At 36.4% G+C, this 26531-nt stretch overlaps 1 long non-coding RNA gene across 1 annotated transcript; it reads right to left on the bottom strand.

Annotated features, from left to right (window-relative positions):
• LOC146768117 (uncharacterized) lies at nucleotides 1-26531 on the bottom strand. The gene is made up of 2 exons (XR_014950577.1): nucleotides 19644-26531; nucleotides 1-11891 (listed from the first exon to the last, which is right to left on the bottom strand). It is a non-coding gene; the product is annotated as an uncharacterized LOC146768117 (long non-coding RNA).

The raw sequence follows: 26531 nt of genomic DNA, 5'->3' as shown, positions 1-26531 counted from the left end.
CATATTTTTATTGGTATTGACCTTTCTGATGTTTAAAAGAATGTTGCAACAGTGTGCAGGTGACTGAAGTGTCCTTTTGATTAGTGCTGAGAAAGACCTGCTGGAATTAAAAATACAAAGAACGGTATGGAATGGTTTGTCTGCTGTGGGAAGAGCTTCTTGTCCTGTGCACATCTTTAAGGCTGGTGGACTGACTGAATTAGGTGCAGTTCTTCTTCAAATGCTCCTTGGAAAGCATGATCTGCAGGTGGAAAGTGAAAAGGGAGCTAAATCTGTTCTGCAGTATGTAGACCAGAAAGAGAGAGAGTGTTACAAAGGAAGCAGGAAGTCTGAGAAAGTCTTGATTTAATTTCCATAAATGCTTGTTCTAAAGATACAGCAATTGCCAATATGAAAAAACTATTAGATTAATCCCATTTCCCCCCATTTTCTGCAATTTTCCTGGTTACAACTCCTTCTATAATACTTAGTGGGTTTTTTCCCTTTTTCTGGGGTTTTTTGTTTGTTTTGGAATTTTTCTTTTTTAATTTTTTTTTTCTTTGAGTGTAATATTCTGTGCAGTTGCATGAGCCTGTACTTAAAACTAATTCAAAGAGTAAAAGAAAAGTCTAGGGAATGCATATATGAAGGGCCACAGTTTCTGGTGAAATAAAGTTTTTAATGGAATTAGAATCACAGTGACATATTGTGAAAGGCAATTACATCCCTAAAATTTATGTAGGAAATGGCCCAGACTCCTACAAATTCTTGTTAATAGTGAGGAATATATACATTAGTGTGCCAGATAACCTATCTATGTTATATATGCCAGATTAAAGCAATTGAAGTTTCAGTGTAGATTTCAGCTGAGATGACCTTCTGGAGAAGTTCATTGTCTTTCTGACCATTTTAAAGCTCTGTTTTATTCATCAGCTGCTTGAGAATGAGAGATTGAAGTAATTCAACCTGAATTAGTTTTATCTGAATGTTGTAAGAGTATAATCTTTGCTTACAGCAAATGAGGGACATGAATTTACTCAGTTGTCTGAAGTTTTCTCTTCTGCTATTAATTTCACATGCTTATACTTTAAGTGAATATTATTTAGAAAATTATGAAACAGTAAATATTTATATACATATATGTAATGTGACTTTAGACTTCAGGCAAAATATGAGACTAAACATGGAGAAAGGTATTGTTTTTAGTGATAAAGGGGGTGTTGGTGTGGTGAGGATTTGCCTGGATGCCAGTTAAAAGTGGCCCTTTCTATGGAATTTGGGTAAATTGACTAGCCAATGTATAGGAAAATAAACTATTTTAATACACTTATTTCAGAATTCCCTCCTATGTAGGGATTCTGTTATAGAGTAAAATCTGTTAGTTTATTAGCAAAATCATTATTTTACAATGCAGTGTTCTTGTGTTATTCCAGCAGGGTGTATGTGCACGTAAAGATATCTGAAGGAGAATACAAAATCCATTGTCCTGAAGCTTCATGTGGTCAAGATGCTAAGGTTAAAGGGGTTAGTTCATTCCTGTTTTCCCTGTAAATTGAAATTTCCCATATGCATCCCAAGACAATGGTGTGCCAAACTGGGATGTGGTATAAGGATTATACTTATGGGAAAAATTTTGTTTGTTCATTTGTACATGTTTATTTGTCTTTTTAGTAAAAATACATAAGAAAAATAATTTTTAGAAATTCAGCCCTGAGTTTGGATCATTATTTTATGTTTCTGAGATTTTCTAAAAATGAAGCTCATAGCTAGCTTGAGCATGGCCATGAAAATTAGGTTTCTTAATTATGCATTATATTGCTGGCATTTTTCTGTTGTTCAGGATAAAATATGAAGGCTTCTCTTGTTCTAACTTGGAGAAAAGCTTGAAGTCTTTCATGACATGGAAACTCTGAGAGATTTAATTTTTAAAATTCTGAATTACTGTAACCTGATATTTAGGTGATTTTGCTTTGTTAGTATTGACACATGCTGCATATCAGTATTTTATGTCAAAGGTATATAACAAGTGAAGTGATGAAGTAAAAATATAATGGAAATTTAAAAAAATATAGCAGAAGTTGTTTATTAGAAATTATCATATTTAAGTTTGCATAAAAATTGATGAATTTTGTTAAAATTGCTCTTTCCAGAGAATACTACTGATCAAATTTTCTTTCCTCAAAAATTTTCCTGCATCAGTATAGAATATCAGATATTTCAAACATGAAGGGAAGAGGTTGCTTGCTATTAGGTGCCCCAGTCTAAAAACTGTGCTTCCATTAATATCAATGAGGATTAGAGGTTGAACAATACATAGCCATTCATTAGTCATCAGTATCTGATGGTCCATCTAACCTGGAGATCAACTATTTGCTTTAAAAAGGAACAACAGCTGTATCAATTCCAGGTGTAATGGATTTGAATAAAAAGTTTAAAGTCCAAATTGCCTATATAGTTGTGCAAATACATAGGTGTATTTTTGTATGCAGTATCTACAATCTCTAGGGCATGTCTTTGCAGTGGGACTGTGGGATGGAGATGGTGAATTCTTGTTCATTCAATCCTGAGGGAAAGTCTGTGGTTATGAAAGAAGAACTCACTCCACAAGATACAGGCTTTGAATTTTGGTGTTGTGATAAGTTATCACTTCTCTTTACTTGAGGTTTTGTTTCTGAAATAGCTATCAGAATGATATTTGTGGTTAGAAGAAGGAAAAAAAAAAAACTTTGGTGGCATTTACTTGTGATATTTTAAAAACAATGAGAAGGTTTGGTATGAGTAGTAATAAATTTAGATGAGGCTGTGGAGGGAGAGTTCAAGACTGTGAAGGGGAAAGGAAGAAAGGAAACTTCAGAGATTAGATAAGCAGCCACAATTTTCATAGCATACATGATCCAAACCTCAGAAGACATTGCGGTTCATATATCATTGGATTTTGACCTGTGAGGGAAATTTTTTAGCAGAAATACTGTAATGAGCTGGCAAACCCCATATACGTTTTCTTTGAAACCTTTTGTCTTTATGCCAATGTAAGCAAGAGAAATGCTTTTACCATTAGCCTTTAGATTTCTTATAACCCATGATCCTTGCTTCATTCTTAACACACTTAAGCAGTGGGTTAATGTTTTTTTTTTTTATTTTTAAGAACAAGTCTAAGGGGTTTTTCTTGTAATTAGGGTAAGGGGGGGGGGAATATCCCACTGGACAATTACTTTCTGCATATTTTTAGGTCTCTCACATTCAATAGAGCTCATCAATGGGCAGCGCTGGACATTAAAATGCATGAAGTTGAATTAAGCTGTTTGGCCCCCAAATGGCCCCATAGGCAGACACCTTGAAAGAAATGTCATTCAGAATACAGCTAGAAAATAATATGTATTTTAGGCTGGAAGCATAGAGGCATTTAAAGTTTGAATCATAATCATAAATGGACAAGTATCAAAAGTGGTTATGGAATGAAGCCAAGAAATTATCAGTTTTTCAAAACACCATTTACAAGAGGTATTTTTGATTTTTCTTTGGTTACAAATCCATAGATATATGCAGGCAGCATACTGAATCATGACAGAAAGATCTTTGGTGTATGAGGTGATGGGGTTTGTTTCTTCAAGTTTTTCCTTTACTGCTGTTTAATCTGGAATTGGTCCCTATTCCCGTTAATTTTAATTGTACGCTCTGAATTTAGAGGTTTTATGTTGGTATACTTGGCATGCTTCCATTTTATCCTTCCTTGCCATGCTGGAAATGGGCTCTGGATCAGACACTGCAATGGACAAGCATTTGCAATGATGCTTTTGAAGGCAGACCTATCCCCAGAAGCACACATCTGCTGCTTGATGCTGCTGCACAGCTCAGAGTGCTGGTCAAAGGTGCAATCCGGTGTCTAACAATGGTGGGTGAGCCCATGCAGTGAGAAACTCTCTCTTGCTTTGCTTTCATAGCTGTTGGAACTCAAAATGTCTCTCAGACATTTCTGGGGGTTCCAGGCCTTGGTCAGAGGCATTCTAGATCCCGGCAGACAGCTGGAAACGGCTTTGATTTTGAGTTTGAGCCATGGAATGAGTTACCAGCTTTGAAGGTGGAACAAGCAGTCACAAAAGGTTGGATAGTATAGTTAAAGTAGTTACAAAACAGAGGGGAAATTTTTTTAGTACTGTACAGGGGGTTTTAGCACCTGTACAGGGGGGTTTTTATTTTGTACATGGGGGTCAGAAGTTCTAAGATGGAGGAAAGTGAGCTGATCCTGTTCCTCCTCCTTCTTCTTCCTTGCCTCCATGTTCTTGGTGATGTTGGCACTCACAGATTGGTTTAGAGTAGAAAAGCACTTTGTAATATAGGTAGTTGGTATTGGGGGAAAACTGTAAACATGTAATACATAATATATCATATAAAAGATAGCAGCAGCCCTGGGCGGGGGGAGAGAAGAAGAAGACAGCAGACAGAGAGGATGTCAGGGTGTGTGTGTGCCTCTGCCCGGGCTGCTGACCAAGCAACCACAGCCCGAGAAGACAGTCCTTTAGAAAACCAACAATAAACTGCCTTGAGACCGAACAGCAAGAGGCTGTGCAGTTTTTCTTTGGAAGCACGGGTTGGAGGAGAGACTTTACCACCACACGAGACCCCAGACCAAGCCCAGGGTTCTCACACATAGCTGTTTACAGGATGTTTGTGACACCCAAGGGATTAAAAATAAATTCTGGAACATTATCCAACAACAGGAAAATTTGGATACTGCAGAAGAAAGATGGCTTTTCCTTTCTCTTTGTTTGAGACCTCTCTGGTCAGTTGAAAGGTATGACTTCTTTCTGTATTGACTAACATGGTTTTTCCTCATAAATCAAATAGAACACATCTGGAGACACCTCCTGCCAGATTTGCTGCTGTGTTTTGTACTAACAGAGGATCAATGATGAGTTGTTTCACTTCAGAGGACAATTTTTCAGTGACAATTTCTTGAGTTTGTTGGGTCCTGTTGCACAGAGGAATATGCTTTTTGGAACACAGGGGTGGTGTCTTCCATAATGGTTCTATACTCTCATCTCTGCATTTTGTTACTCTGGGACTGTAATGATAGAACATGATGTGTTGAATTTTGGGGTTTTAACAAAATTGCAGGGTCTTTCCAGATGTTTGTGGAGACCAATCTTCAGTGGTATGGTAGGAAAAGGAAATAATCTAATGGAGGGGAGGAAAATTAAGGTGTGAAATGTATGCAATGTTTCCTATGCTGTGCACTGACGTCTCATGCATATGCTAATAAATAATCACTAACTTTCAGGAATAAGGCAATAAATGGTTTCTCCCATATTGGTATACCATGTATGCATAACCTGATGCTACTAATTCACATTCTCCTGAATCCCCTGCACTTTTCTGCCTGGAAATTGGACCTCAACAAGACAGGAAATCTATTTGCCCATTTCTGCCATGTGACCACATGAAAGTGAATCAGAATTTGGGTTGTCCTGAAAGTGTTACCCATAATGCTATAGAGCACATTTGAAGAAAACCAAAGTTTTCTGCTTGAGTAGAATTTGTTTTGGATGAATTCCGTGGAGCTTTAAGTGGAAACCCTCTTTGGTAACTGAACAAAGCCATCAGGTATATTATCTGACTTGACAGTCTGGTGTTTGATTAATCAAACTGTTAATTTGATTTTAAATGACTGATGCTCTTTTAGTACATCTGACTTAAGTGCCTGTTTATAATTACACGGTACTGAATCAAAGGCTCTTCCCAGCCATTGTACAGATTAGTTTTAAAGATGTGTTTTGATTTTAGTAGTCGTAAAAAAATAGCATTGGTGTTTACTTTAAAGCACAAATATGTTCAAAGAAACACATAGTTAAAGTGATAAAGCAGTGCCCTCACACTTTTTATCTGAAAAAGGAATGCAAGGGTGCAATTTTTAATAAGTTATATAAACAGCACACTTTATCTTCTAAAGAGATAACCAGTTTGGGGGCATTCATAGCAGTTTGATTGGTGGGCACTTAGCTTTGTGTAATGAACATACATCATGCAAAACTTTTGTAAAACTGCTGGAGGTAGGGGATTTAATCTTGCATGCAGCTGCTTGCATCTTGTATTGTGCTGGGAACAAATTCCTGTGGAACTTGAAAACCAAATAATGGCATATAGTTATTTGGTGTGCTGTGGTGTATTTTCAAGTGGATTGGAGCAAATGTTCAGATATTAGGATAGCTGTGGAGGTTCTGGGGAAGTGGAGGTTATAGGGAAGGTCCTAATCCTATAGACAGCTAAGCACAGGCTTCCTTGAAATAATCTGTATAGTCCCACTTGGCCTGATGGTTGTATGAATTAAATGAACACTTAAATGTAAATTAAACTAATCAGTTTCTACAGAGTTTACATATGGTTGTATCTATAACAGCAGGAGATTGTCTGCTAAAAAAGGCTACAAATTTCTGCAAAAATACTTTTTTGAAATAGTTGAGATTATGGCTAATCAGTAACATGGTAATTTCAATCTCTAGTAAATGTATAAAATGTGTGAAGAGTGTCATCTTGGTGTAGCAAATAAAAAAATGTCTGGAGGCATTATTTCTGCCTATTTTTAATCTCTGCATGTCTCAGATAATACATTATCATCTCTAATTTTCCTCACAATCAGCTTGAATATCTCAAGGGTATGTATAGCAACACTGTAATTATTCAGCAGATAATCTGATATAATGACACTATTTCTTCCAAGTGTGTTTTTGGGCATTGTAGCTAAGTGGGTGTTTAAAAAAATATTCCAAATTTAAAGAAAGTTTTCCATGCCTTCTTTTTTTGTTTCCCAACTACATACTGGTTCAAGAGACTTGATTTGCACAGAAAAGATGCTCAACACTTTCTGGAAATTATTGCCACATAGGCAATTCAGGCACTGTAAAAGCCCAAGTCATTAGTCATTCTTGAAAATCTTGGTTGAAGAACACTAGGAAATGCAATCTCTATTTCTGTTGGGTTTACTTTTTCCTGTTTCTTTTTTCTCATATACAATTTCCTAAATTCTTTAGTCACTGCAGTCTTTCCAGATACACAGACAGTAAAATGAAACTAAAACACCTCCTTGATTCTTCCCTTTAATTTTTCATCTATCATGTAGAACAGTATGAGAGCGTGAAACAGAACTGTTTTTTTCTCAACAAGGCATTGTTGAGGGGGGAAAAAAGACATTTTTTTGGGGAAAAAATTAGTCTCCAAAGGAAAGAAGCACTGGGAAATATAGTTTTGTTTCTTCTCCATCCCCATCTGAACCCTAGAAAGCTGAATATTCTCTTAGGATTCTAAATGACTCTTACTTTGTTGGCATGTCACTAACCTGGCGTTTTAAAACCTGGTTTATAGAAAAAATACTGAACTTGTCTGGGTTAATGGAGCTTGTGTCCCTGAATGAGGTACAGTGAACCTCATTCAGAAGTTATATAAATATGTGGACCTGATTTTATTTTTCAAATTTCATGCCACTGTGTTCTTCCCAAATTCTCTGTGTCAAATTCACAGCCAGGTTACTTAGAGGGCAGAGTACCTTTGTGAGAGCCGTGCATCCCTCAGCATTCCAGGGTGCACTGAATCCTCCATCATGCATGTAGAGAGTCACTCTGGGCTCTGTTTTAATTTTTCCATCTTTGTTCAAAAGTACTGCAGGTTTTCAGTGGGGAGCCACATCATTGTTCTGTTTTATTCAGCCTGAGACTGTTGAAGATCCTTCCTGGGGACTGGCATGGCTTAGAAACGGGGTGAATTTGAAGTTCAAGCAAGATAGCTAGAAATGTCTCCTGGGAATACTGAATGCAGTCTGAGGCAGTGGCAGTGGTTATGACTTTGTGAAGCCATAAGACCAGTGAGAATGGTATTTTCCATAGGTTTTCAGAAGCCTGCAGGGCCAAGTGAAAGACAGGAGCATCTGTCCTATGTGCTTCTTGGGTTTGTGAGTTTAAAAAAAAATGTTTCTTTTTCTTTCAGAATGAAAGAAAAAAGGATTTTTTTTTTTACTGTAGGAACCCTAGGGATGAGGCCAGAATTAATTTCAACTAATTGTAATACCCAGCTGAGATTAGGAGCCCTGTTCTATAGAGCATGAGAAGAGGCAATTTTAGAGTAGCAACACTGAATTATCCTTTAAAGCTGTCTCTCAGCATTGACTTATATAGGCAACCTTTGTTGATGTGCCTCCTAATTAGGCACCCCAGAGAAATTCCTGCAGTTAGTGAGATGAATTTGGATCTCAGTGAAATAAAACTTCCTCAAATTCATCTCCTGTCCATTGCAAAAAATGATATAGAAGAATATACAAGCATTTAAATTTTACAGAAATGTTTATTTTTAATCTGTAGAATTGATCACTAAAACTTTGGTTAAATGCCTTGCCTTGCTTGGCTAAGGCGATGAGTCAAAACCTATTTTTTTTTTCCCAGATGATGTTCATTTCCACCACTTTTACTACTTTTGAGCATATTTTTACAGCCTGAAGTTCAAAATTTCTATTTGTGCATCACAGATGATAAGTATATCATATTTGATGATGCACTGCAGAAATATTGTTCAATTTGGATGACTCTGTTACAGAGAAATAGAAATAATGGTACCATTTACCTGAAATGACAGCTGTAAAGTTCTGAAAAAATAAGTAATATTTAATATATAATAATATTACATGTGACTAAACATTCTTTTATAGCAAGATATAAATGGGCTATTTTCAGCAATCCAGAATTTGACATTAGGTTTCTGATATACTTTAATCACTCTCATTCTTCTTCTACCTAAAGTTAAATTTTAAATAATGAAGAGCTTAATTATACTTTTTTCTTTTAATTTGCATGTTTTGTATGGATCTCTTGCTAGAACTGCACTAGGGCAATACCTAGATTATTTTCAAATCAGATGAAATGCAGCAGCGTGGCAGAAGAGTTCAGCATAGAGGATTTAATATTAATAAAAAATGTTATTACCATTAATTTAACTAAGTCTGTACAAGTTATCCAGAATAACTCTTGGAGCTAGAAATAGCATTTTCTCACAGATAGTGCTATTCACTCTCTTCTCAAGCAATGACCTCCCAAAGAAATTCCTTCATGAAGAAGACATTTCTGTGGGGAAAAGGAAGAATGTGAACTTGTGTATCCTGATAAATTGCTGCTGCTAAATTATTAACGGAATATCTCAGCCTCAGTTCTGGCAGTTCCAGCTCTTGTTCTCCTTCAGAGCAGCTTTGTCTTTAAGTGTAATAAATGTTAACTGTAGCATGAAGACTGAAAATGAAGGGAAAAGGAGTTTACACTTAGCAAAAAACCTTGCTGCAAATCTCTCTTGTTAAGCTGTCCTGACTTGGTTATAAATAAATGAATTTACTTTATTTTGGTTGTACTCAGATGTGGGTGGGATTGTGTGGTGTGGTTTGGTGTTTTTTCCCCTTTTTTTCCCTCTTTTTTTGTTAATTTTTTGTTAATTTTTTTGTTTTGGTTTTTGTTTTCATTTTTGTTTGTTTTATGTTGTTTTTTCTGGTGAAGGGAAATGGATTTTTATATATGTAATTACATAATTGGTCCTGTATTGGCTATGGATTGAAGTCAAAAGCTATTAACTACAAGTATTCACAGCTTTGAATGCACAAGGCAGAGTATTCACAAGGGGAAAAGAGCACCTATATGGATGCACTGTTGTGTGCAGAGAGAAGTTATGGCCACATTATTCGAATTTTTTTGGATATACTTAGCATTTAATGGTGAGGTTGAAGGGGTATCTCCTCCTCCTGCACAAGTTCCTGAGCACTTGCACCCATACAACAATTTTGGCTGGGAGCTTGTGCTGGTTTTAGTACTGTGCATTGTTGGCTTGGATTTGCCAAATTTCTGATCCCTCTGGATTGGTCACTGCCAATAAGCTCAGCTCAGGTGAAAGAGGATTTGCAGCAGTATGGAAGGGAAGGGGTTTGCTGAACCTGAGATTGTACAGGGTGGACAGGGAGTCCAGGCAGCTGATGACAAGGGACTCCAGAGGGATTCTTTTGAATGTTTTTTTTGCACATTTAGTCAATATATTAAAAATCTCCACTTTCAAGAAGTTGATCCAGAGTCAACACTGCCTTGGTGGTCTCAAAATTCCTACAAAATACCTTTTTTCCTTGTCAGACCCAGCATCAGTCCCAGTGTGGCTCTTCCAGAGCAGGATGGTCTTAAAGGCCATCTGCAGTACTTGTCCCATCTGCTTGTGCTTCACTTTGCTTTCTGTGCTGCTGAGGGTTTTTGCTAATGCTTCTTTGGCATTAACATACTAACCCTGCTTGAGAAATCCTCTCTCCATTTTGGAACTAGCAGAGTTCTTGCTGCCACCTCTGCTGGGTACAGCTCTTAAGGTGTTCTCCAGGGCAGGGGGACTATAGGAGAGTGAGTGTTCAGGTATTTAAACTGGGTTTAACTGAGCTAATTTCTGTACAATCCAGTTTAGAGCTCTGCACAGGTTAATGTTGTCCTCTTCCAAATTAGCTTGCAGAGTTTTCTGCTCTGGATCAGAACTGTTCTTGGTACTCATTCCAGGTTTTGAAAGCTGCTTTTTTTTATTTTCAGACTGTAAGTAGATGACAAATATGTTTGTCATCCTCCTCTGTCTCCTTTATGTGTTTAAATCCTAACTGGGGAGCCTGGAAATAATCTTGCCTAACTTCTAACCACCAGATTTTTTTTTTAACCATCTAATTTTTCTCACATAAAGCAAGTCTCTGAGCCTATGAATCTCTAGAGTCTTCCCTTGTGCTTATGTCTCTAGTAGTTACTCATTGCAATATTCTGTATTTGGGCAAAAATCCTTTTTCTATTTTTTTAAATCTGCATTAATGAAGACTTTGAAAAAGTGTCTTGGTGATTCTTGGAGCATTTGGGGAGTGAAGAAACAAGAAAGTAAGTAGTAAGAGAAATCCTTCATTTAGTCTGCAGACACTTCTGAGCAAATTATATTCCTAATTTTCTAATTAGAAAGAAGAAAATATGTATAAAGTTAGTGGTGAGTGGCTGTCACACTACATAAGTTGGAATTGTGTCTTCAGGACAATTTTATGAATGGCGTGTAAACCATAATATTTTAAAGATGTGTTAACACCTGATAGAAGTTTCTAATCTGACCATATGAGAGGGAGAATATCCCATTGACACAACTCTGCTGAATATATTTTTTTAATAGATCTGTAGATGAAAGTAAAAGACTATTGTAGTTGTCTGGCCTGATGTTATTGAGATGAACAAATTTTAGTCACTAATGTTTTTAGGATGCCTCCTACTTCTCTTTGATCAGTGGCGTATAGTACAGATTGTATCATACTTACACAAATATAAGTACATACATGCTAAACTTAATGAATGAAAAATTGATTGTGGTCAAATTGAAGATATGGATTTCCAGAGAGATTATAATGTTTGAAGGGTAACCTTAACTAGAAAGGAATAATGTAATTAAAACAAACTATTGCAGATTCATTGATAATACTTCTACTTCAGAAACAGAGTTTGCATGTCTTCATCTATATTGTTTATTAAAACCTCTCGTTTTTGCTTGGATTCTCTCATGCTGTGCTTAGAACTTCTGTTTGCTGAGGAATTAAGCATTCACATTTGCTTCCTGAGTCTTTTCTTATGCTTGTGTCAGACAAAACGAAAGAAAAACAAAGATTGTCTGGAAATTCTAAAGTAATTTAGTTTTATAAATCCTTTCAGGAGATCCTGTGTTTACTAAGTGAACTACGTAGGGTTAATTTACTAAAGTGTTCTGAAGGATTTACCCAAATGAGAAAAGAAACATTACCTAGAGTTGCTGTTCTTTGCCAGGAACAAAAGTAAAACAAATCAGTGGCAGGATGAGTGGATCCGGTTAAATAATAATGTCTCTCCAGCAGGAAGTCTGTCTGTCAACTGAAAGGTGAGACAGCAACATAATGACAATGCCCCGTGGATCAACTCTGAGAGTAAAAAAAAAAACATCCCACAACACAACCCACCCCCAAAAACCCCTCAATGAAAATATAAGATGTCAGAATTCACAACAGCATTTTTTTTTAGTCTTTAAGCTCAAGTGTCTGGAAACACATTTCTTCTCTGGGGTTATTCACATGCAGATTCCTCCTTGTGGTGGAATGCCCCGGGGTAAGGAGAGCAGAATTTGGCCCTTTCTGTTTGCTCACTGAGGCCAAGTGCTGCTTTCTCAGTGAAATACCTGCCTTGGAGCTGCACAGCTGTGACATGCAAGAGTAGCCTTGGTATTTCCTTTTTGTTTTTGGTATAGGAGGTGAGTCCTGGGAAAGCTGAAGACTTTGTGCGGAAATGAAGCATGTAGGGGTAGGTGACATGCACGAGTTTTGGCTGGAGTGGGGATGCTTTTGTGACAGCAAAGATAGAAATAAGGCTTATCAGAATAAGTATCAAGGTAAAACATCCACTAAAGCTTTTCAGTCTGGTGCTCTGTTATTTGTATTTCAGTTCTGGATGAGTGCAATGCTCCTAGGACACATGAAAATTCCCTGGAACTGAAAATAATGTGTTATTTAAATATGGATTTAACAGCTGACAGAAGTTTGAAAACTTTGGTCTCTGTTTCTAGGACTTTCAGCATATAATTTTTCAAAATCAGTGTATTTTTTAAAATATATATATGAAGCCTTCTCACACTGGCATTGAGAAAACCCAAATTGCCATTTGTGTGCTTAAAACATCTGCAGGAAGAGAAGGTGTTGGGTTGTGCTGCAGTGATGGTTCAGCTCTCATTTCCATTTGGTAATTGCTGTGAAAGGTTTACCTGCTGTAGTGTAGTTTATGTTGTCTGGAAACGCCTCTCTCTCTGTCTGTGGCTGCTAAGCAACAGCCCAGATATTTACTGTCAAACAAATAAAACAAAAGCCTCATCTGCCACTTGGAGACCCGACCACTGTTCCCGAGCCACTCAGCTGGGTCATCATATTTAGAGTCAGCTCTAAATGTAGTTTTCGACCACACAGTAATTTAACTGTAGGAATCCTTTCAGTCTTCACATTAAGTAGAGAGATTGTAACTATATGGAAGTATTCTAATGCCTCATATATTATTTATTTTAAATTGTTATGTTTTTTCTCCATCAAAGGGTGAAAGGAAAATTTACCTCATAAGACAGCTTAATTTTCAAAAGTAGAATCACCTTTTGGTTACCCTGGAACAACGAGGGATTTCTTTAATAAGTTCTTGCCATGATTAGAGCTGAGCCCTTCTCTTCTATTACTTTCTTGATCCAAAAAAATAACTAAAATGTATTTCTTGGAATTGGTCTGGAGAAAAAAAAAGGAATATAACAGAAAACCCAATTCCCAGAAGGAGCAGTCAGGCAGAAATGTTACTGACAAAAGGAAATTACCATTGAGGCAAGTAGGCAATCAATAGTAATCTGGCGGCTCTAAAATACAGAAGTTTCCTTCAAGACTTGTATCATGTTTATCTGCAGTGGGTCAGAGGCCAAGACAGACTAATTGCAATTGAGGTAAGCTTTTCAGAAAGATCTAGGGGACATGGAAAATTCAGTTCTTGATAACTGTGACTTGTCCCTCTCCAAGGCTGTGGTTGCTAACTGCACTCTGTCCCTGTGACCCCTGGCTGTTCCAGCAGGTCTGTCGTCTGGTCATTCTGGGAACTGCAGCTGGCATCTGCCAGGTGTCTCTACAGTCCTACACAGGGAGAGGCCTCAAAGACACAGAGAATGGGTTTTGGGAATAACTTCAACAGCGTTGCTAAAGCCTGTTGCCAAAAGTAGGTACCTAAATATGTCTAGATCCCATCCTAGGGTTATGCAAATATTTTAATGCAAGGTAGATAAATGAATTTTGGTCTTTTCACCAAGTATGTGCTGGAAATGGGTGCCCCTGGAATGGTTAAAGAAATATTCAAGGAAGCCATGGCACCAAAATACCAAAGTGTTCTAGAATTGCCTTTTGCTGTTGCAGGTTTCAGTATTTGTGGAGGAAATAATAAACGAGGCCTGAAAAATAAAATTCACTAAACGGACTTCATGGATTTTGAAGCAGTTAGTTCCCATACAAAGTCTTGCTGTGTATGGGTTTGGAATGTTAATTTTACAGGCTAATCCATCTGGCCATCTGCTCATCTGAAATTCAAACAGGGCTGTGTATTGCAAGTTAGTATCCTATAACAACCAATAGCTATAAGTGATCAGCAGAATGTGTCATTCTGTCTTGCTCCTCCATCAGTGAATGACTGCGACATGTCATTTAATACTTCAGCCACTGATTATTCCTGATGGGGAGGAAAGGTGAGAAAGTAAATTATTGAGCTGGTAGTGATGTTTGGCATGCATCTTGTGGATCTACTTTTTTGTCACTCTCTCCCATGGTCCAATTATTATGGGTTGTGCCAAAGGCTAGAGGAAAGACTGTGTTTAGATCTTTAGATTGGAAGTAGCGTGACAAATAATTTCCTCTGAGAATTACTTTCCTGTGGAAAGAATTGGTCATGACTGGATAGTCAAGACCAATATTTCAAGCTCTTGACTAGCCTCTGGAAACCATGAATATATGCAGGTCTGTTTGAAACCTAGTAAAAATTTGATTTAATGTGGTTCCAACCTCCAAACTGAGGATTTCTGTACAGAATTGAGAAATACGTATTGAGCTTTTTAATTTGCACCTGACTTTATTAAACATTCACTTAGTAACTCATGGTCTCAGTCTCAATATCTTTAAATCACCAATATTTTCCACATCATTTTATAATTCTAACTCAGATATAACAAAACCAGTCTTTGCCATTGTCTTTTATTTTTTTTAACTTTAAATGTAAATTTTAATTATTTTGTTTGAGAAAAGATGCCTTTGGAAACCATTTTAGTAGCTGTTAAAGTCTTTTTCATATCAGTAGAATGCTTGAAATATTTAAGATTTTTGATATAATGATTATATTCTTTTAATTTCTGTAACTTTTTGATGTGGTTATGGCTTTAGTTATGTAATAAATATGAAACTCTAAGCAATAGTTAGTTATTCATTCTTTATGTTTTTACAGTCCAGTACCACAACAAGACAGAAAAAAGAAATAAAGTGTGAGGTAGGATAGAGTTCTGAGGCTTTTGATAATGGTTTTGTGGCTGACCACCTTTGGTGCCTTTGAAACACTTCACCAGTGAGATACTTAAGAGTGAGAACCTTATTTCTAAAGAGAGAAGTCTTGTCTTTCTACCATTTTGTTCCATGAAGTTGCCTAATGTCTGGGTTTCCACTTCCTATTCTGCAAAATGCATACAGTCAGAGTTCATTGAATTCTTAGAAAAAAACCTGAATCAAACCCCAAATTTTCCCAGAATATAAATGTAATTTGCTTTTGGAGTAATTCCATTAATTTTCCTTGTCTGTGTGAGGTGTGGTAGCAGGAACTGAATCATAATGTTTGGAAAAGACTTTAAAGTATTTAGAAAACTATAAAATATTATTAAGTGTGTAATTAATTGCTGAAATTCATAGTCTTTCTAATGGGTTTACTTTGTTGTTGTAGTAAAAGGAGGAGTTAGATTGCTCTAGGAAATATTTTTTTTTGTAAATTTTGAAACCACAGCAATTTGGATAACATATTTTAGCCTACATAATTGTTATGAGTTGCTGCATTACAAGGATTCCACATAAAACCACTTCATACCATCAAGGGTAACATCTTTATGTAGGTGAATAACAATAACTATAAGAAATCAAAGAGGCTCAAAAGAAATAAAAAAAAGGAGGAAGATGAGTGTACGTGAGGGAGATGATATTTTTTTGTTTTCTCTGCTGTTAATTGTGAGAAAAAAGAAAAGGACTAATTTTTTTACATCTATTTGATATTGAGGAGGAGTAAGGGAAAGAAACCCTTTTGCTGAGAGCTCTGAATTAGTTTTGTTTGGCACCGTTCAGGTGCTGTAGACCAGGATAACAAAGAAAGCTTTCAGTTTGCCTTGTTGAGGTTCACTGAAAGGAAAGAATGTGACTTAAGGAAGAGTTAGGTAGAACTTAGAGAGGCAATTAAGTAATTTAAATATTTCTGTTTGCTTTTCACTGGAAGAAAACTCAAGAGTTTGGAAAATACACAGTCAAAAATATTGTACATTTCCCAAGCAAGTCTGTCACTGCTATTTCCTGCCTTGCCATTACCTAAAGGAAGAAGCAAATTGTGATACATTTAAAATCAATACCAAAAATCTAAGTGCAAAGAAGGTTTTAATTCTGGTGAATAAATAATTATAAATGGAAGAAATATTAAAAATGCAGATTTTAAAGAAATACCTCATAATATTTAACCTTTTATGAAACTATTTGCACAAATATCTGACTAGAAAACATCTAATTGTAGATATTAGTAAGAAACTTGCTAATCTGATAAACTGATTGTATTGAATAAACACTGCTTTCTTCCAAAATATACCTGGTTTGTCTTCTCCTTCTATGATTGTTTTTTACTGAGGCTTTTCTACATTTTAATGTGACTAGAATAATTTGAAAATCGTGTATTGAATAGTTTCTGGGAGCATGAAAGTCCTGGTTTGAGACAAGTGAACAATTAGTGTGGTATTTGCAAAGTGTTGGTAATATGTACATCTTCATGTCTGTGTCCCAAGGAGAAATATAAGAACTCTGTTTGTTACTGACTTACTTTCCATTTTTCTGTTGTTGTTGCTCTGTCTAGTGCTTATTCTGACAACTCAAAATGTTGAACAAACAAAGTAACTAAGCACTATGGAAACTATAAATCATAAAATATTCATATGCTTAGAAAAAACTACATATTTAAGTTTCTTTTGGTCTCTTCAGGATGACTTTTGTCTCATTGTTTCAGTTTCAATAAAAGAGACAGCATGCACTGAACAGATAAAATATCCATTTATGTTTGAGGACATCGAGCCAAGTTTTGCTATCAGCTGTACTACTGTAAGTGCTGTAACTTCATTGGAGTTACTGTGGTATTATCTTGACAGAAGTAGACAGCAATTAATGAGGAATATAGTTGCTGTATATTCTAGGAAATCTGGAATAGTGGTATCTAACCAGAGGCCAGATTTCTCCCTTCATCTCCAATAGGAAACTAAAGTCAGACTTGGGTTCCAGATGAACTCAGTCGATGTTCATGTATGGCTCTGTGATGCAGTGCAGAGGGCACTTTGATCAAGCTTTAATTTAGTGGTTAGGGCAGTTTCTTTGAAAATAGGGGATGAACACCTTTTATCTCAGGAGAACATATTAACCAAGTCTCCCAAGATCTGATGATATACCTTAGTTGCTCTACTGTCATTTAAATCAGGGGCACTGACAGTTTTTCCATCAATGTTGAAAGTGTGCAGTATTTCTTCTCACAAGAGAGAAAGATAATCTACCTCACTGCCTAAGTGGTGGAAAGTCCCACCATTCATGAGCTGTGGCTGTTTTTCTGGGATTTCAAAGAAATGGAGTTGAGGTGTGAAATATTTCAGCATGACTGAACTTGTGTTAGTTATTCAACTGTCTTTCACCAAAAAGACAGAAAAAAACCCTAGAAATTTTATGATCAAAATAGTTATCTTCATTTATTGGGTTACAGGTTCAGAACTATTAGAATACAGTTACACACCCATTAGACACATGGCACAGAACATCAATGAGTTTGGCTGCCAAAACCTGTGTTTTTATCAAAGTGATTTACCCAGTAATTCTGTACCTGCTGGGTGTGTGCATGCAGGTATTGTAAGAAGTAAGGAGACAAAAGACTGAAAAATGCAGTGATTTTTTCAGGTGCCATAGAATAGATGCTCCCAATAATAAGGGGGAAAAAAAGGAAAAAGGCAATGTAGAAAGTGAGATTTCTTGGGCATAGACCTTGCTGTATTCCAAGTGGAGAATACAGGGAATTTGTACCTGCAGTGTAGTCAATTATTGGGACAGGAGGATTTACATCAGAGGAGCTTGTGCTGCTGAAATATCATCACATGTTCTACAAAAGAGTTAAGAATTTAAAATGTAAGCAGTTCTAGAATTTCATGTTTTCAGATAACCAAAACCAGGTGGTAAAGTGTCAAAGCTGCTGATCAGAAAATCCCAAAGTAAAGCAGGAGACATGTGGAGAATAAGGAGGCAGAGGTCAGCAGCATGGCAGCTCCTGGGCAGACAGGAAAGCTGGTTTTGTAGTGATGAGTTGGTTTGAATGTGACAAGAGAAATCCTTCTCCTCTGCTCACTGCATGTTAGGAAAGAAAGAAAGTATTTTAACATCTGGAAAGGATACTTGTAGCAAGGCAGAATTGTCCCTCAGAAAAAAAAAAAAGAAAAAAAAGAAAAAAGATTTAAATATAACAAAAGTAATAACTGTTCAAAGTTGTTATTTCTCGGGCAATCGTGATAATTTTTTATTGGATGGTGGAACATAATTTTCAAGTGCTATGCTGTTTACAAAATTTAGGAAACCTACCTACTTAGAGAACAAATCTTTTATTGTCTTACTAGTAAAACCAGTCATGTGGCTAGAAAAGTTGGAATTCCAAATATAAAGTCCACAAATGAATGAAGAACAGCTCATGTGCATCCACTTTTATTTGTTTTGTTTATGAGCAATGAAGGCTAAATTACTATGAGGGATTCACAAAAATTGTATCTTGCAAACAGCCTAAATATGAAAATTGAGCCAGTTCCTTGTGAATGGAATTTAACTAGATTTGAGTGTAAGAAGCAGACGTTCTCTATTTACATATATATATTTTGAAATCCATCAGCTTTTACAAAAAAAAAATAAAAATTATTGTTCACATGCAGTCAGGAAATCCTGAGTAAAGACTGATGACTGATTTTCTCCTCTGTCTTGCATCTCATCTAGAGGCCTTCCCTGTGCAAAACAAGTGTAAAATGCTGCCACACTGATACAAACATAAATGATAATGTTAGACAGAGAGGAAAGCCCAAAAGAGTGGTGGTTGTATTAGCAATGGTAGGCCTTGGATCAAACCAAGTTTTATTTTTAAAACTACGACTTGCAACCCAAGTTGCTTATCTACTTAAGAACCATCTATTAAAACTCCAGTAGTTGTAATGAGATAACTAAATACCAACACTATCTTCACTATATCCAATGTGAAATTTTCCTATCACTTGTCTCACAGATCTAAAAGAAAATTATAATATCAGTACATGGGATTTCATTCATTTGACTGTCATCTTCTATGCTAGCAAGTTACCAAAACTGAGTAAGAATGAAATAATTTGTAGATGAGAACTCAGCAGGAAAGGGCAATGCTCTGCAGTGAGAATGAATCTGGATAATCAGCTTTACCTCTGGAATTCCTCATTGCTATCGATATTTATCAGTAGGCTGTCATTATTCATGCCTCTATTAAAAAAGAATCAATTTTACTGCTGGAAACAAGAATCCCTCCAGGCAGAAACTTCACAAACTTTTAAAGATATTTCTTGTTTCATCTGAAATGTTTGGGCAGAGGATTGTTCACATTAGTATTTAAATGGAAAAAATACTGATGCATTAATTGCTGCTGATTTGGTACAACAGCAGTATCTGCTGCAGTGTTGTTTGCAAATTCATCATCCATCTGTTGACTTTTTTTTTTTTTTTTTTTGCTAAGGAAGCAGAAATCATTGTGCTTTTTGTTTGAGAATATGATAAATATAAGTCTGGATTCTTACATTACCATAAATATTGTTTATTCTTCAAGGTCTGGAGCAAGTGTATGAAGGAAGCCTGTGATGCACAGCAGAAGTTTCTGGGCTGGCAGTTGGCTCTGGCAGCAGTCACACAACCACGTTCAAAATTATGAACACGTTAGAGGTTGTCAGGTTGGCCTCACCATGCTTGAGAGATCTCTCCACTGATGTGGATTCTCTGTGTGCATGTGGAGAGAGTAAATTTCACTTAGAGTGAATAAGACTCTGGAATTATTTTTCTCCAACAGTTTGTGTACTCACCAGAGTGTGCCCCCTCCTTTAGCTAATATTTGCAATAACTTTATAGGCTAAAACAAGGCTATGCAGTAGCTGTCAGTAGCTTAATCATCTGGCTACAAAATTAACCTTTGACCTTTCTTAGCCTCATCAGGAAATTGATTTCAGGAGATATTCCTTAACCCAGGATATGTGGTTAAAGTTAAACATCACTAATAGGAAGTCTAGTAACAGGAAACGTGTGAATGCTAATCCATACAAACATAAACAAACCTTTGGCTTGCACATGGTTTTATTGGAATTTTCCTCTCGACTCCCTTTCCTCCAGCAAGCCAGAAAAAAATTACAAGCAGCTTGTTAAATTCTTTGAAAAAACTTGAGGGTTTTTTTTTGCTGGCTATAGATTTATTAGATTTCTGCTAAAGGAGACTTTCAAACTTGGGTAGAATTTTGTGAAGAATCATCTCAGGACAGTTACATGCAATTAATCTTCACTGCAGTTCTGATCAATGAGGTTTATTACCAGAATACACATTTTTAGGCAAAGTACTAAGTGGGGAAGTTTCTTTCTGTGTAACAGAATTGGGTGATTTAGAGAAAAAGGGCTTACAAAAAAATCTCTTTCCATAAGGTTATTTTGAAATATTTTTTAAAAAAAAATGTCAGAAAGTCACTGAAATTAATATAATTTCAGGACTGAAAAGTATCTTTAAGAATTTGAAACATTTTTATTGTTTTCATTGAATTCCAGCTACATTTCATTAGGAAAACAGGCTGGTGGGACTCGCAGCTAAACACAAGCCAGTTAATCACCACAGATATAAGTACAAGCCTTATCTTGGAAACCTGTGACTTATACTTTTCTATTCATATTAAATCAACAAAACCTTCATGTTCATATTGAGCTCCACTGAGTTCAGTGGGATATTGTGCATGTCCATTGACACAGATCAGCTTTCAGGATTAAGGCCAAAGTAACTTTTCTGGGAGGAGTTTCCTTGAAGTCAGAGCAGGATCCTATGGGAGCAAGAAAAAAAGTCTACCCTGAAAAAATTCTCTCTCAAAACAGGAAAGAACAAGATAGCTGTAAAACAGTAGCTTACAATCTCTGTAGTTCCTCTTTTTTCCTGTCCAGGTTGAGTAAATCAGTGATATTCATAAAATAAACCCAGGTAAAGCATTTACTATGCATATGAAAGCAGGGGATCCATATGGCATTAGAATAGTGTCATAATGATACGTGTTCACTTATTTACAAAATTGGCTAACCCATGAGGCATACAATTCGTGGCTTTACTTTGCAGATAATTTTTTTCCTAAGGGAACATTTTCAAAAGAGTTCTTAAGATGTACTATTATATTAACTTCAATAAAAATGTCATTGCATGTAAAATGAATATCTGATGACCATCTAAAATGTGTTTAATGATTAACAGCTATAAAGTAAACTGTAAACTTATCAGTCCAGCCTTTTAAAATTAATTTGAGATCAATTCAATTTGCCTTAATACAGCGTCTCCTCTAGAGATCATAAAAGCTTCTCTTTGGGGTTTGACAGTTCTTTGAGTGCTTGGTTGATTTTCCATTTTTGGAGCCCTGTTTTGGAGCCCTGCAGACTGCTGTATTGTAGTCATTCACTCCACTGTAGTCCAAAAGCTCTTTGCTTACAATACCCAGGCAAACTTGTAAAATTGATTTTGATCACAGCCTCATTAAACACGTTTTGCAAAGTGGGAGTGATGAGTGAGGAATATCCAGCCTTCAAGAGCCTTCCCACCTAAATGTAATAATGTTAAAAACTGAAGACAAAGTTGCTAAGAGGTGTGACAATATTTATACAAACAACTCTTATGGCCTGATTCTCTCATTAGTCTGGTGCTGCTGGAATCATTCCTGAATTCTAAATTTAAATATAGCTCAAGATTTGATCATAAGTTGATGGAATTTAATGAAAAGCTATAAAGAAGAGGTGGAGTAAGCCTAAGAGTAGTATTAACCAACTTTCTTTTCGTTTGTTTGATAGCAAAAATCAAATATTTCCCTTTTTAATATATGTTACTATTTGGCAAGGGGTTTAATCAGTTTTACAGTGAATTTGAATCAGGCAATAAATTTAACATTTTAAAATAATTTAACCTTCTAACACTAGTCTTTTTCTACAGGAAAAGACTCCATGTTTTTCTTATAAATCTACCTTTCCCCCAGCCTCTGTTCAAATATATAATACTTGTTTTGATAGAACAGAAATCACTGTCAATGTGTCAGTGTGAGGCACAGTCCTTTTTTAACTTCATTACCTTAACAGTGGCATTCTAATGAGGAATGTAATTTGCCTAATTAAAAGGCTATTTGTTGTAAGGTACAGCTGTCCCTCGTGCTGCTGGAATGAGCACAGAGCTGGGCAGGAGTACCTGGTGAACCTGGAAATCCCTTACTTCCCCCAAGAAGGACACACCTGATTATGCACCTGAAGAGGCTTTGTAGTTGTAGATGCTGGAAAACATGATGAGGAATCAGACCCAAGTTCTACACTCCAGGCACAAGATTCTCTTCTGATACTTCAACAGGTGGTGCTGCCATCCTCAGGGGTTTGGATTCGCTGGAGAAATGGGCTGACAAGAACCTCACAGAAGTGGACAGGGAGAAGTGACAGGTCTGGCACCTTCAAAGGAGCAGCCTGTGCACAGCACAGGCAAGGTCTAACTGGCTGGAAAGGAGCTTTGCAGAAAACACCCTGGTGTCCTGGTGGATGCCAAGCTGTCATGAGCCACAGATGTGCCCTTGCAGCAAAGGCTAAATGTATCTTGGGCCATACTGGGAGAAATATTTTCAGCTAGCCAAGGTAGGAGATCCTTCCCATTTCTGAAGTACTGATGAGGCCACTCCAGAGTGCTGTGTCCAGTTCTGGGCCCCCAAGCACAAGAGAGACATGGACATACCAGAGAGAGTCCTCTGAAGGGCCATGAAGATGATTAAGGGACTTGAGCATCTCTCCTGTGAGGAAAAGCTGATGGAGCTGGAAGAGTTTAGCCTCGGGAATAGAAGGTCCAGGGAGGCACTTCTCAACATAAGTAAATATATTAAGGAAAGGTGCAAAGAGAATGGTGCCAACCTCTTTTCAGCTGTGCCCAACAACAAGACAAGAAGCAATGGATTCCATCTGAAGCAGAAGTTTCCTTCTGAACATGAGGAAACACTTTTTCACTTTGTGGCTGGCTGAGCACTGGCACAGGGTGCTCAAGGAACATGTGGAGTCTCCCTCCCTAAAGATATTAAAAAACTGTCTAGCCATGGGCCTGGGCAACTCTTTGTAGGTGACCCTATTTGAGCAGTGGTGTTAGCCTGGATGACCTCAAGAGGTTCCTCCCAACCTCAACCATTCTGTGGTTCAGAATGAATGCTGTATTTGTTTTCCAGACTTTCATGGGCAGTGCATCTTGAAACAGATCAAATGAAGGCTGTATCAGTAGAGTATGTTGTTTGAGCAGCCACTTATTGATCAAGTGAAATAAAATAGTTGCCCAAGTCTTGAGTGGAAATGGAAACCTCAAGCAGAAGAATATGCAATGTGGAGCTGTGGGGCTGCTAGTTTTAGTCTGTCTGTTATTACTTCAGATTTGTGTAATGGAATGAGTTCCCCTCACACCTAATGGACATGTATCCTAAAACTGTAAATTTACATTTTATTTAGTTCCAAATGATACTCCTTTTGGTGTTCTCAGACTTAGATTTGGTACTAGAAGATTTAGTGTTCTGTTAATTTGTCCTCCATCTTTAAAGGAGATTGTAAGAAACACAATGATTGTTTATATTATGTGTATAGGATGTCAACCTCTAGAGACAGTAGTCAAGAAAATAGTTTTACAGAAAAAAAATCAATAATCTAATTTGTTAGATTTTAATCCATCGTTATTCACAAAACTGAAGCCTTGACAAAGATAAAACAGAATTTTTGTATATGTTACTATAGTGCATGACAAAGTAAGTAATGGGCTCTAAATGAACTTTTTCACATCAGGAGTGTCCTATAGCCAGAGTCTGTAGCTCAGTCCACTTTCTATCCTGTATGGACATCTGCTTCTTCAACTGTGGGATTATTTCACACTTGCAGTGGCATCCATTTAGAATTAAAAGCAGTTATGGTTCATTAATTTCAAGCTGTTGTTATGATCATACCTACATAATACATCTTTGAAGTAGTTTGATTAAATGTGTGTATGAAGGATGGGATGAGTTATTGCAGATTTACAGTTTTAGACATGCTGAAGGAAAACCAGCACTTTGTTGTGTTCCAGTAAGGCTAAAAAGTGTTATAAATGGATATTTATTATCATAGCATTATGGTGATAGCCAGCAGTAAATGCATGTGAACATTTTAATAAAATGTTCCATCTTTCTTAACAAAATCAATGCAACCCCAAAGAACTGTCTTTTGGTTTTGAATACATCAAGTTCTGTTCAACATTATCATCACAATGCAAATGAGTTTGGAGCTCCTTGACCACACTGGTATGGTAAGAGAGACCTGTCAAAACCCAGTGATACCTTCGGAGCTCTGAAGTGGATGGTGGATCCACACTCTTTTCTCTTCCCCATTACTAACCACTTCTTCAGGGCTGAAGGTCTACAGTAGATGTATTTGACAGTTGTTTAAAGTATACAGAGCCCCCAAAGTTGCACTTATAAAATAAAGTAAAAAGATTTTGAAGCCAGTAAAAGGATTTTGAAGCCAGAAACTAAAATTCCCTGCTGCTTGTCATTCTACCTCAGTCTCTGAAATTTCTTTTTAAAGCAAGTAACTTAAATTTCGGGGCATGTTATTTAGTCAACCCAAAATATTTTGCCACAACTCCCTTAATTTCCAAGCTCTTGTGGTTGAACTCAGAGTCTCTGTGTTTCATTTGTATATTTTTTGGTGGCTTAATATGTTTTCTTCTCTTCCTGATATATTTGAGGCATCTCTGTGCTGAGCTTTCTCATTTGAAAGAGGCTGACAGCATATGAAGGCAGGGAAGTATCCTTTGATGAGAAAATGCAAATCCCAAACAAGACATTTGCAGAACCACTAATAACCATTTCCATACAATTAAGCAATGATATGGTATTTATTATAGAATGATTCAAAGGTAAGGCAGACTCCTTATAAGCAATCCAACAAATAACTTCATATGCACCCCCACCACTTCTTTCTACAGAGGGTAATTTTTACTTATTACAATTAGTGTCAGGACAACCTCAGTATTTGGTGGAACTGAAGTTTGATCTCTTGGTCTCAGAAATGACTTTTGAGTGGTTTAAGGAGTTTCATAGTATAGCAGGAAACAACTTTGGCAAATACAGTCTAAAGAAGTTTCTAAATTTGGAAGAAGGTGTGGTGCTCTGAATCTGATATTCAGAGATGCTGGGTACACCCAGCTGTTGTCAGTTTTCATGGTTGCGAATTCAGCATTTTGAAATGAGGGAACTGGCAATGCAAAAGTAAACAAAATCTTGGAGAGTTTGGAAAATATTAATCTTATTTTAAATTTTACTTCTTTGACTTACTGTTACAGTTATGGCTACATCATTCATTAATTTTCACAATACCATTTGATAAGGAAAATATATAGATATGCGAGCTTGGTTTTTCTTTTATTTTTTGTATTTTTACATTATTTCCTTACTTTGTTCAACTTATATTTTAAAATAATTTAATTTAGCAGAAGCTATTTTAATTCCGATTGAACCTTAATTTAAAGCTGTGGATATTGTAATTACATTTAATTATAATGAGTATGGGTTTTAAACAGCCCTAGTTCGGTTTGGATTTATAAAAAGCACATCAGTTTATGCTGCATTTAAAGTCTGATATTCTACTATGTTAAATCTTGTTTATTTCTACTAGTAGAATTTGGCTAAGAAAATGAATTCAAACCAAAGCTCATATATGTCATTTTTCTGTATCTAGTAGAAACACAGATCCTATAACATCCAGATATTCAAGAGTGAATGCTTTAGGCATACTTCTATTTCTGATTTGGATTCACAAAGGTTGAAGAAAATATTTAACCAAAATATTATTTAACTTTTTCGCATTATAAAAATCAGATAAGGAAGTTTAAGATGGAAAAAGCCGAAGGTCTTCTTTACTGGTGGAAAATAAAGTAGCTTAATTCTAGGGTATATGTGGAGTGCTAGAAGAATTTAGGTGTACTGATTCTAGCAGCCTGCAGTGTCTTGTCTCCATTGTCATCAGAAGATTAGATTGTGCTCAAAATTTCTAAGCTAATAATTATGCTTTATTTATTAAGTCAAACAGAGACTGACTCATTTGACTTAAAAAATTTAAGGTGTGATCGATTTCATTGTAGTGTAGATCAGCAAAAGTAGGTCAGATGAATCATCTTTAAATTATTGTTTTTCTTTAACTTGAAAAAAAAATCAACCTAAATTAACTAGCTCAGATATAAACATCTACAATCAATGGGCTTAAAATCAGATGAAATCTACCCAAAATACTCACAGTAAAATAGGCGGTAGTATGTTTGGTCTGGTTCAGTCTTGGTCTTTACAGGTCGTGTAGCTGAGACCCTGATCTGTACTGAAAAGCTAATTGCCATCCTTAAAAGCTTCAGATTTTGGGGTGTACTTCTGCTAAG

The sequence above is a fragment of the Lonchura striata genome, chromosome 2 (assembly GCF_050655825.1).
Source record: "Lonchura striata isolate lonStrDom1 chromosome 2, ASM5065582v1, whole genome shotgun sequence".
Lineage (NCBI taxonomy): Eukaryota > Metazoa > Chordata > Aves > Passeriformes > Estrildidae > Lonchura > Lonchura striata.
This window is presented reverse-complemented; position numbering and strand designations above follow the sequence as displayed.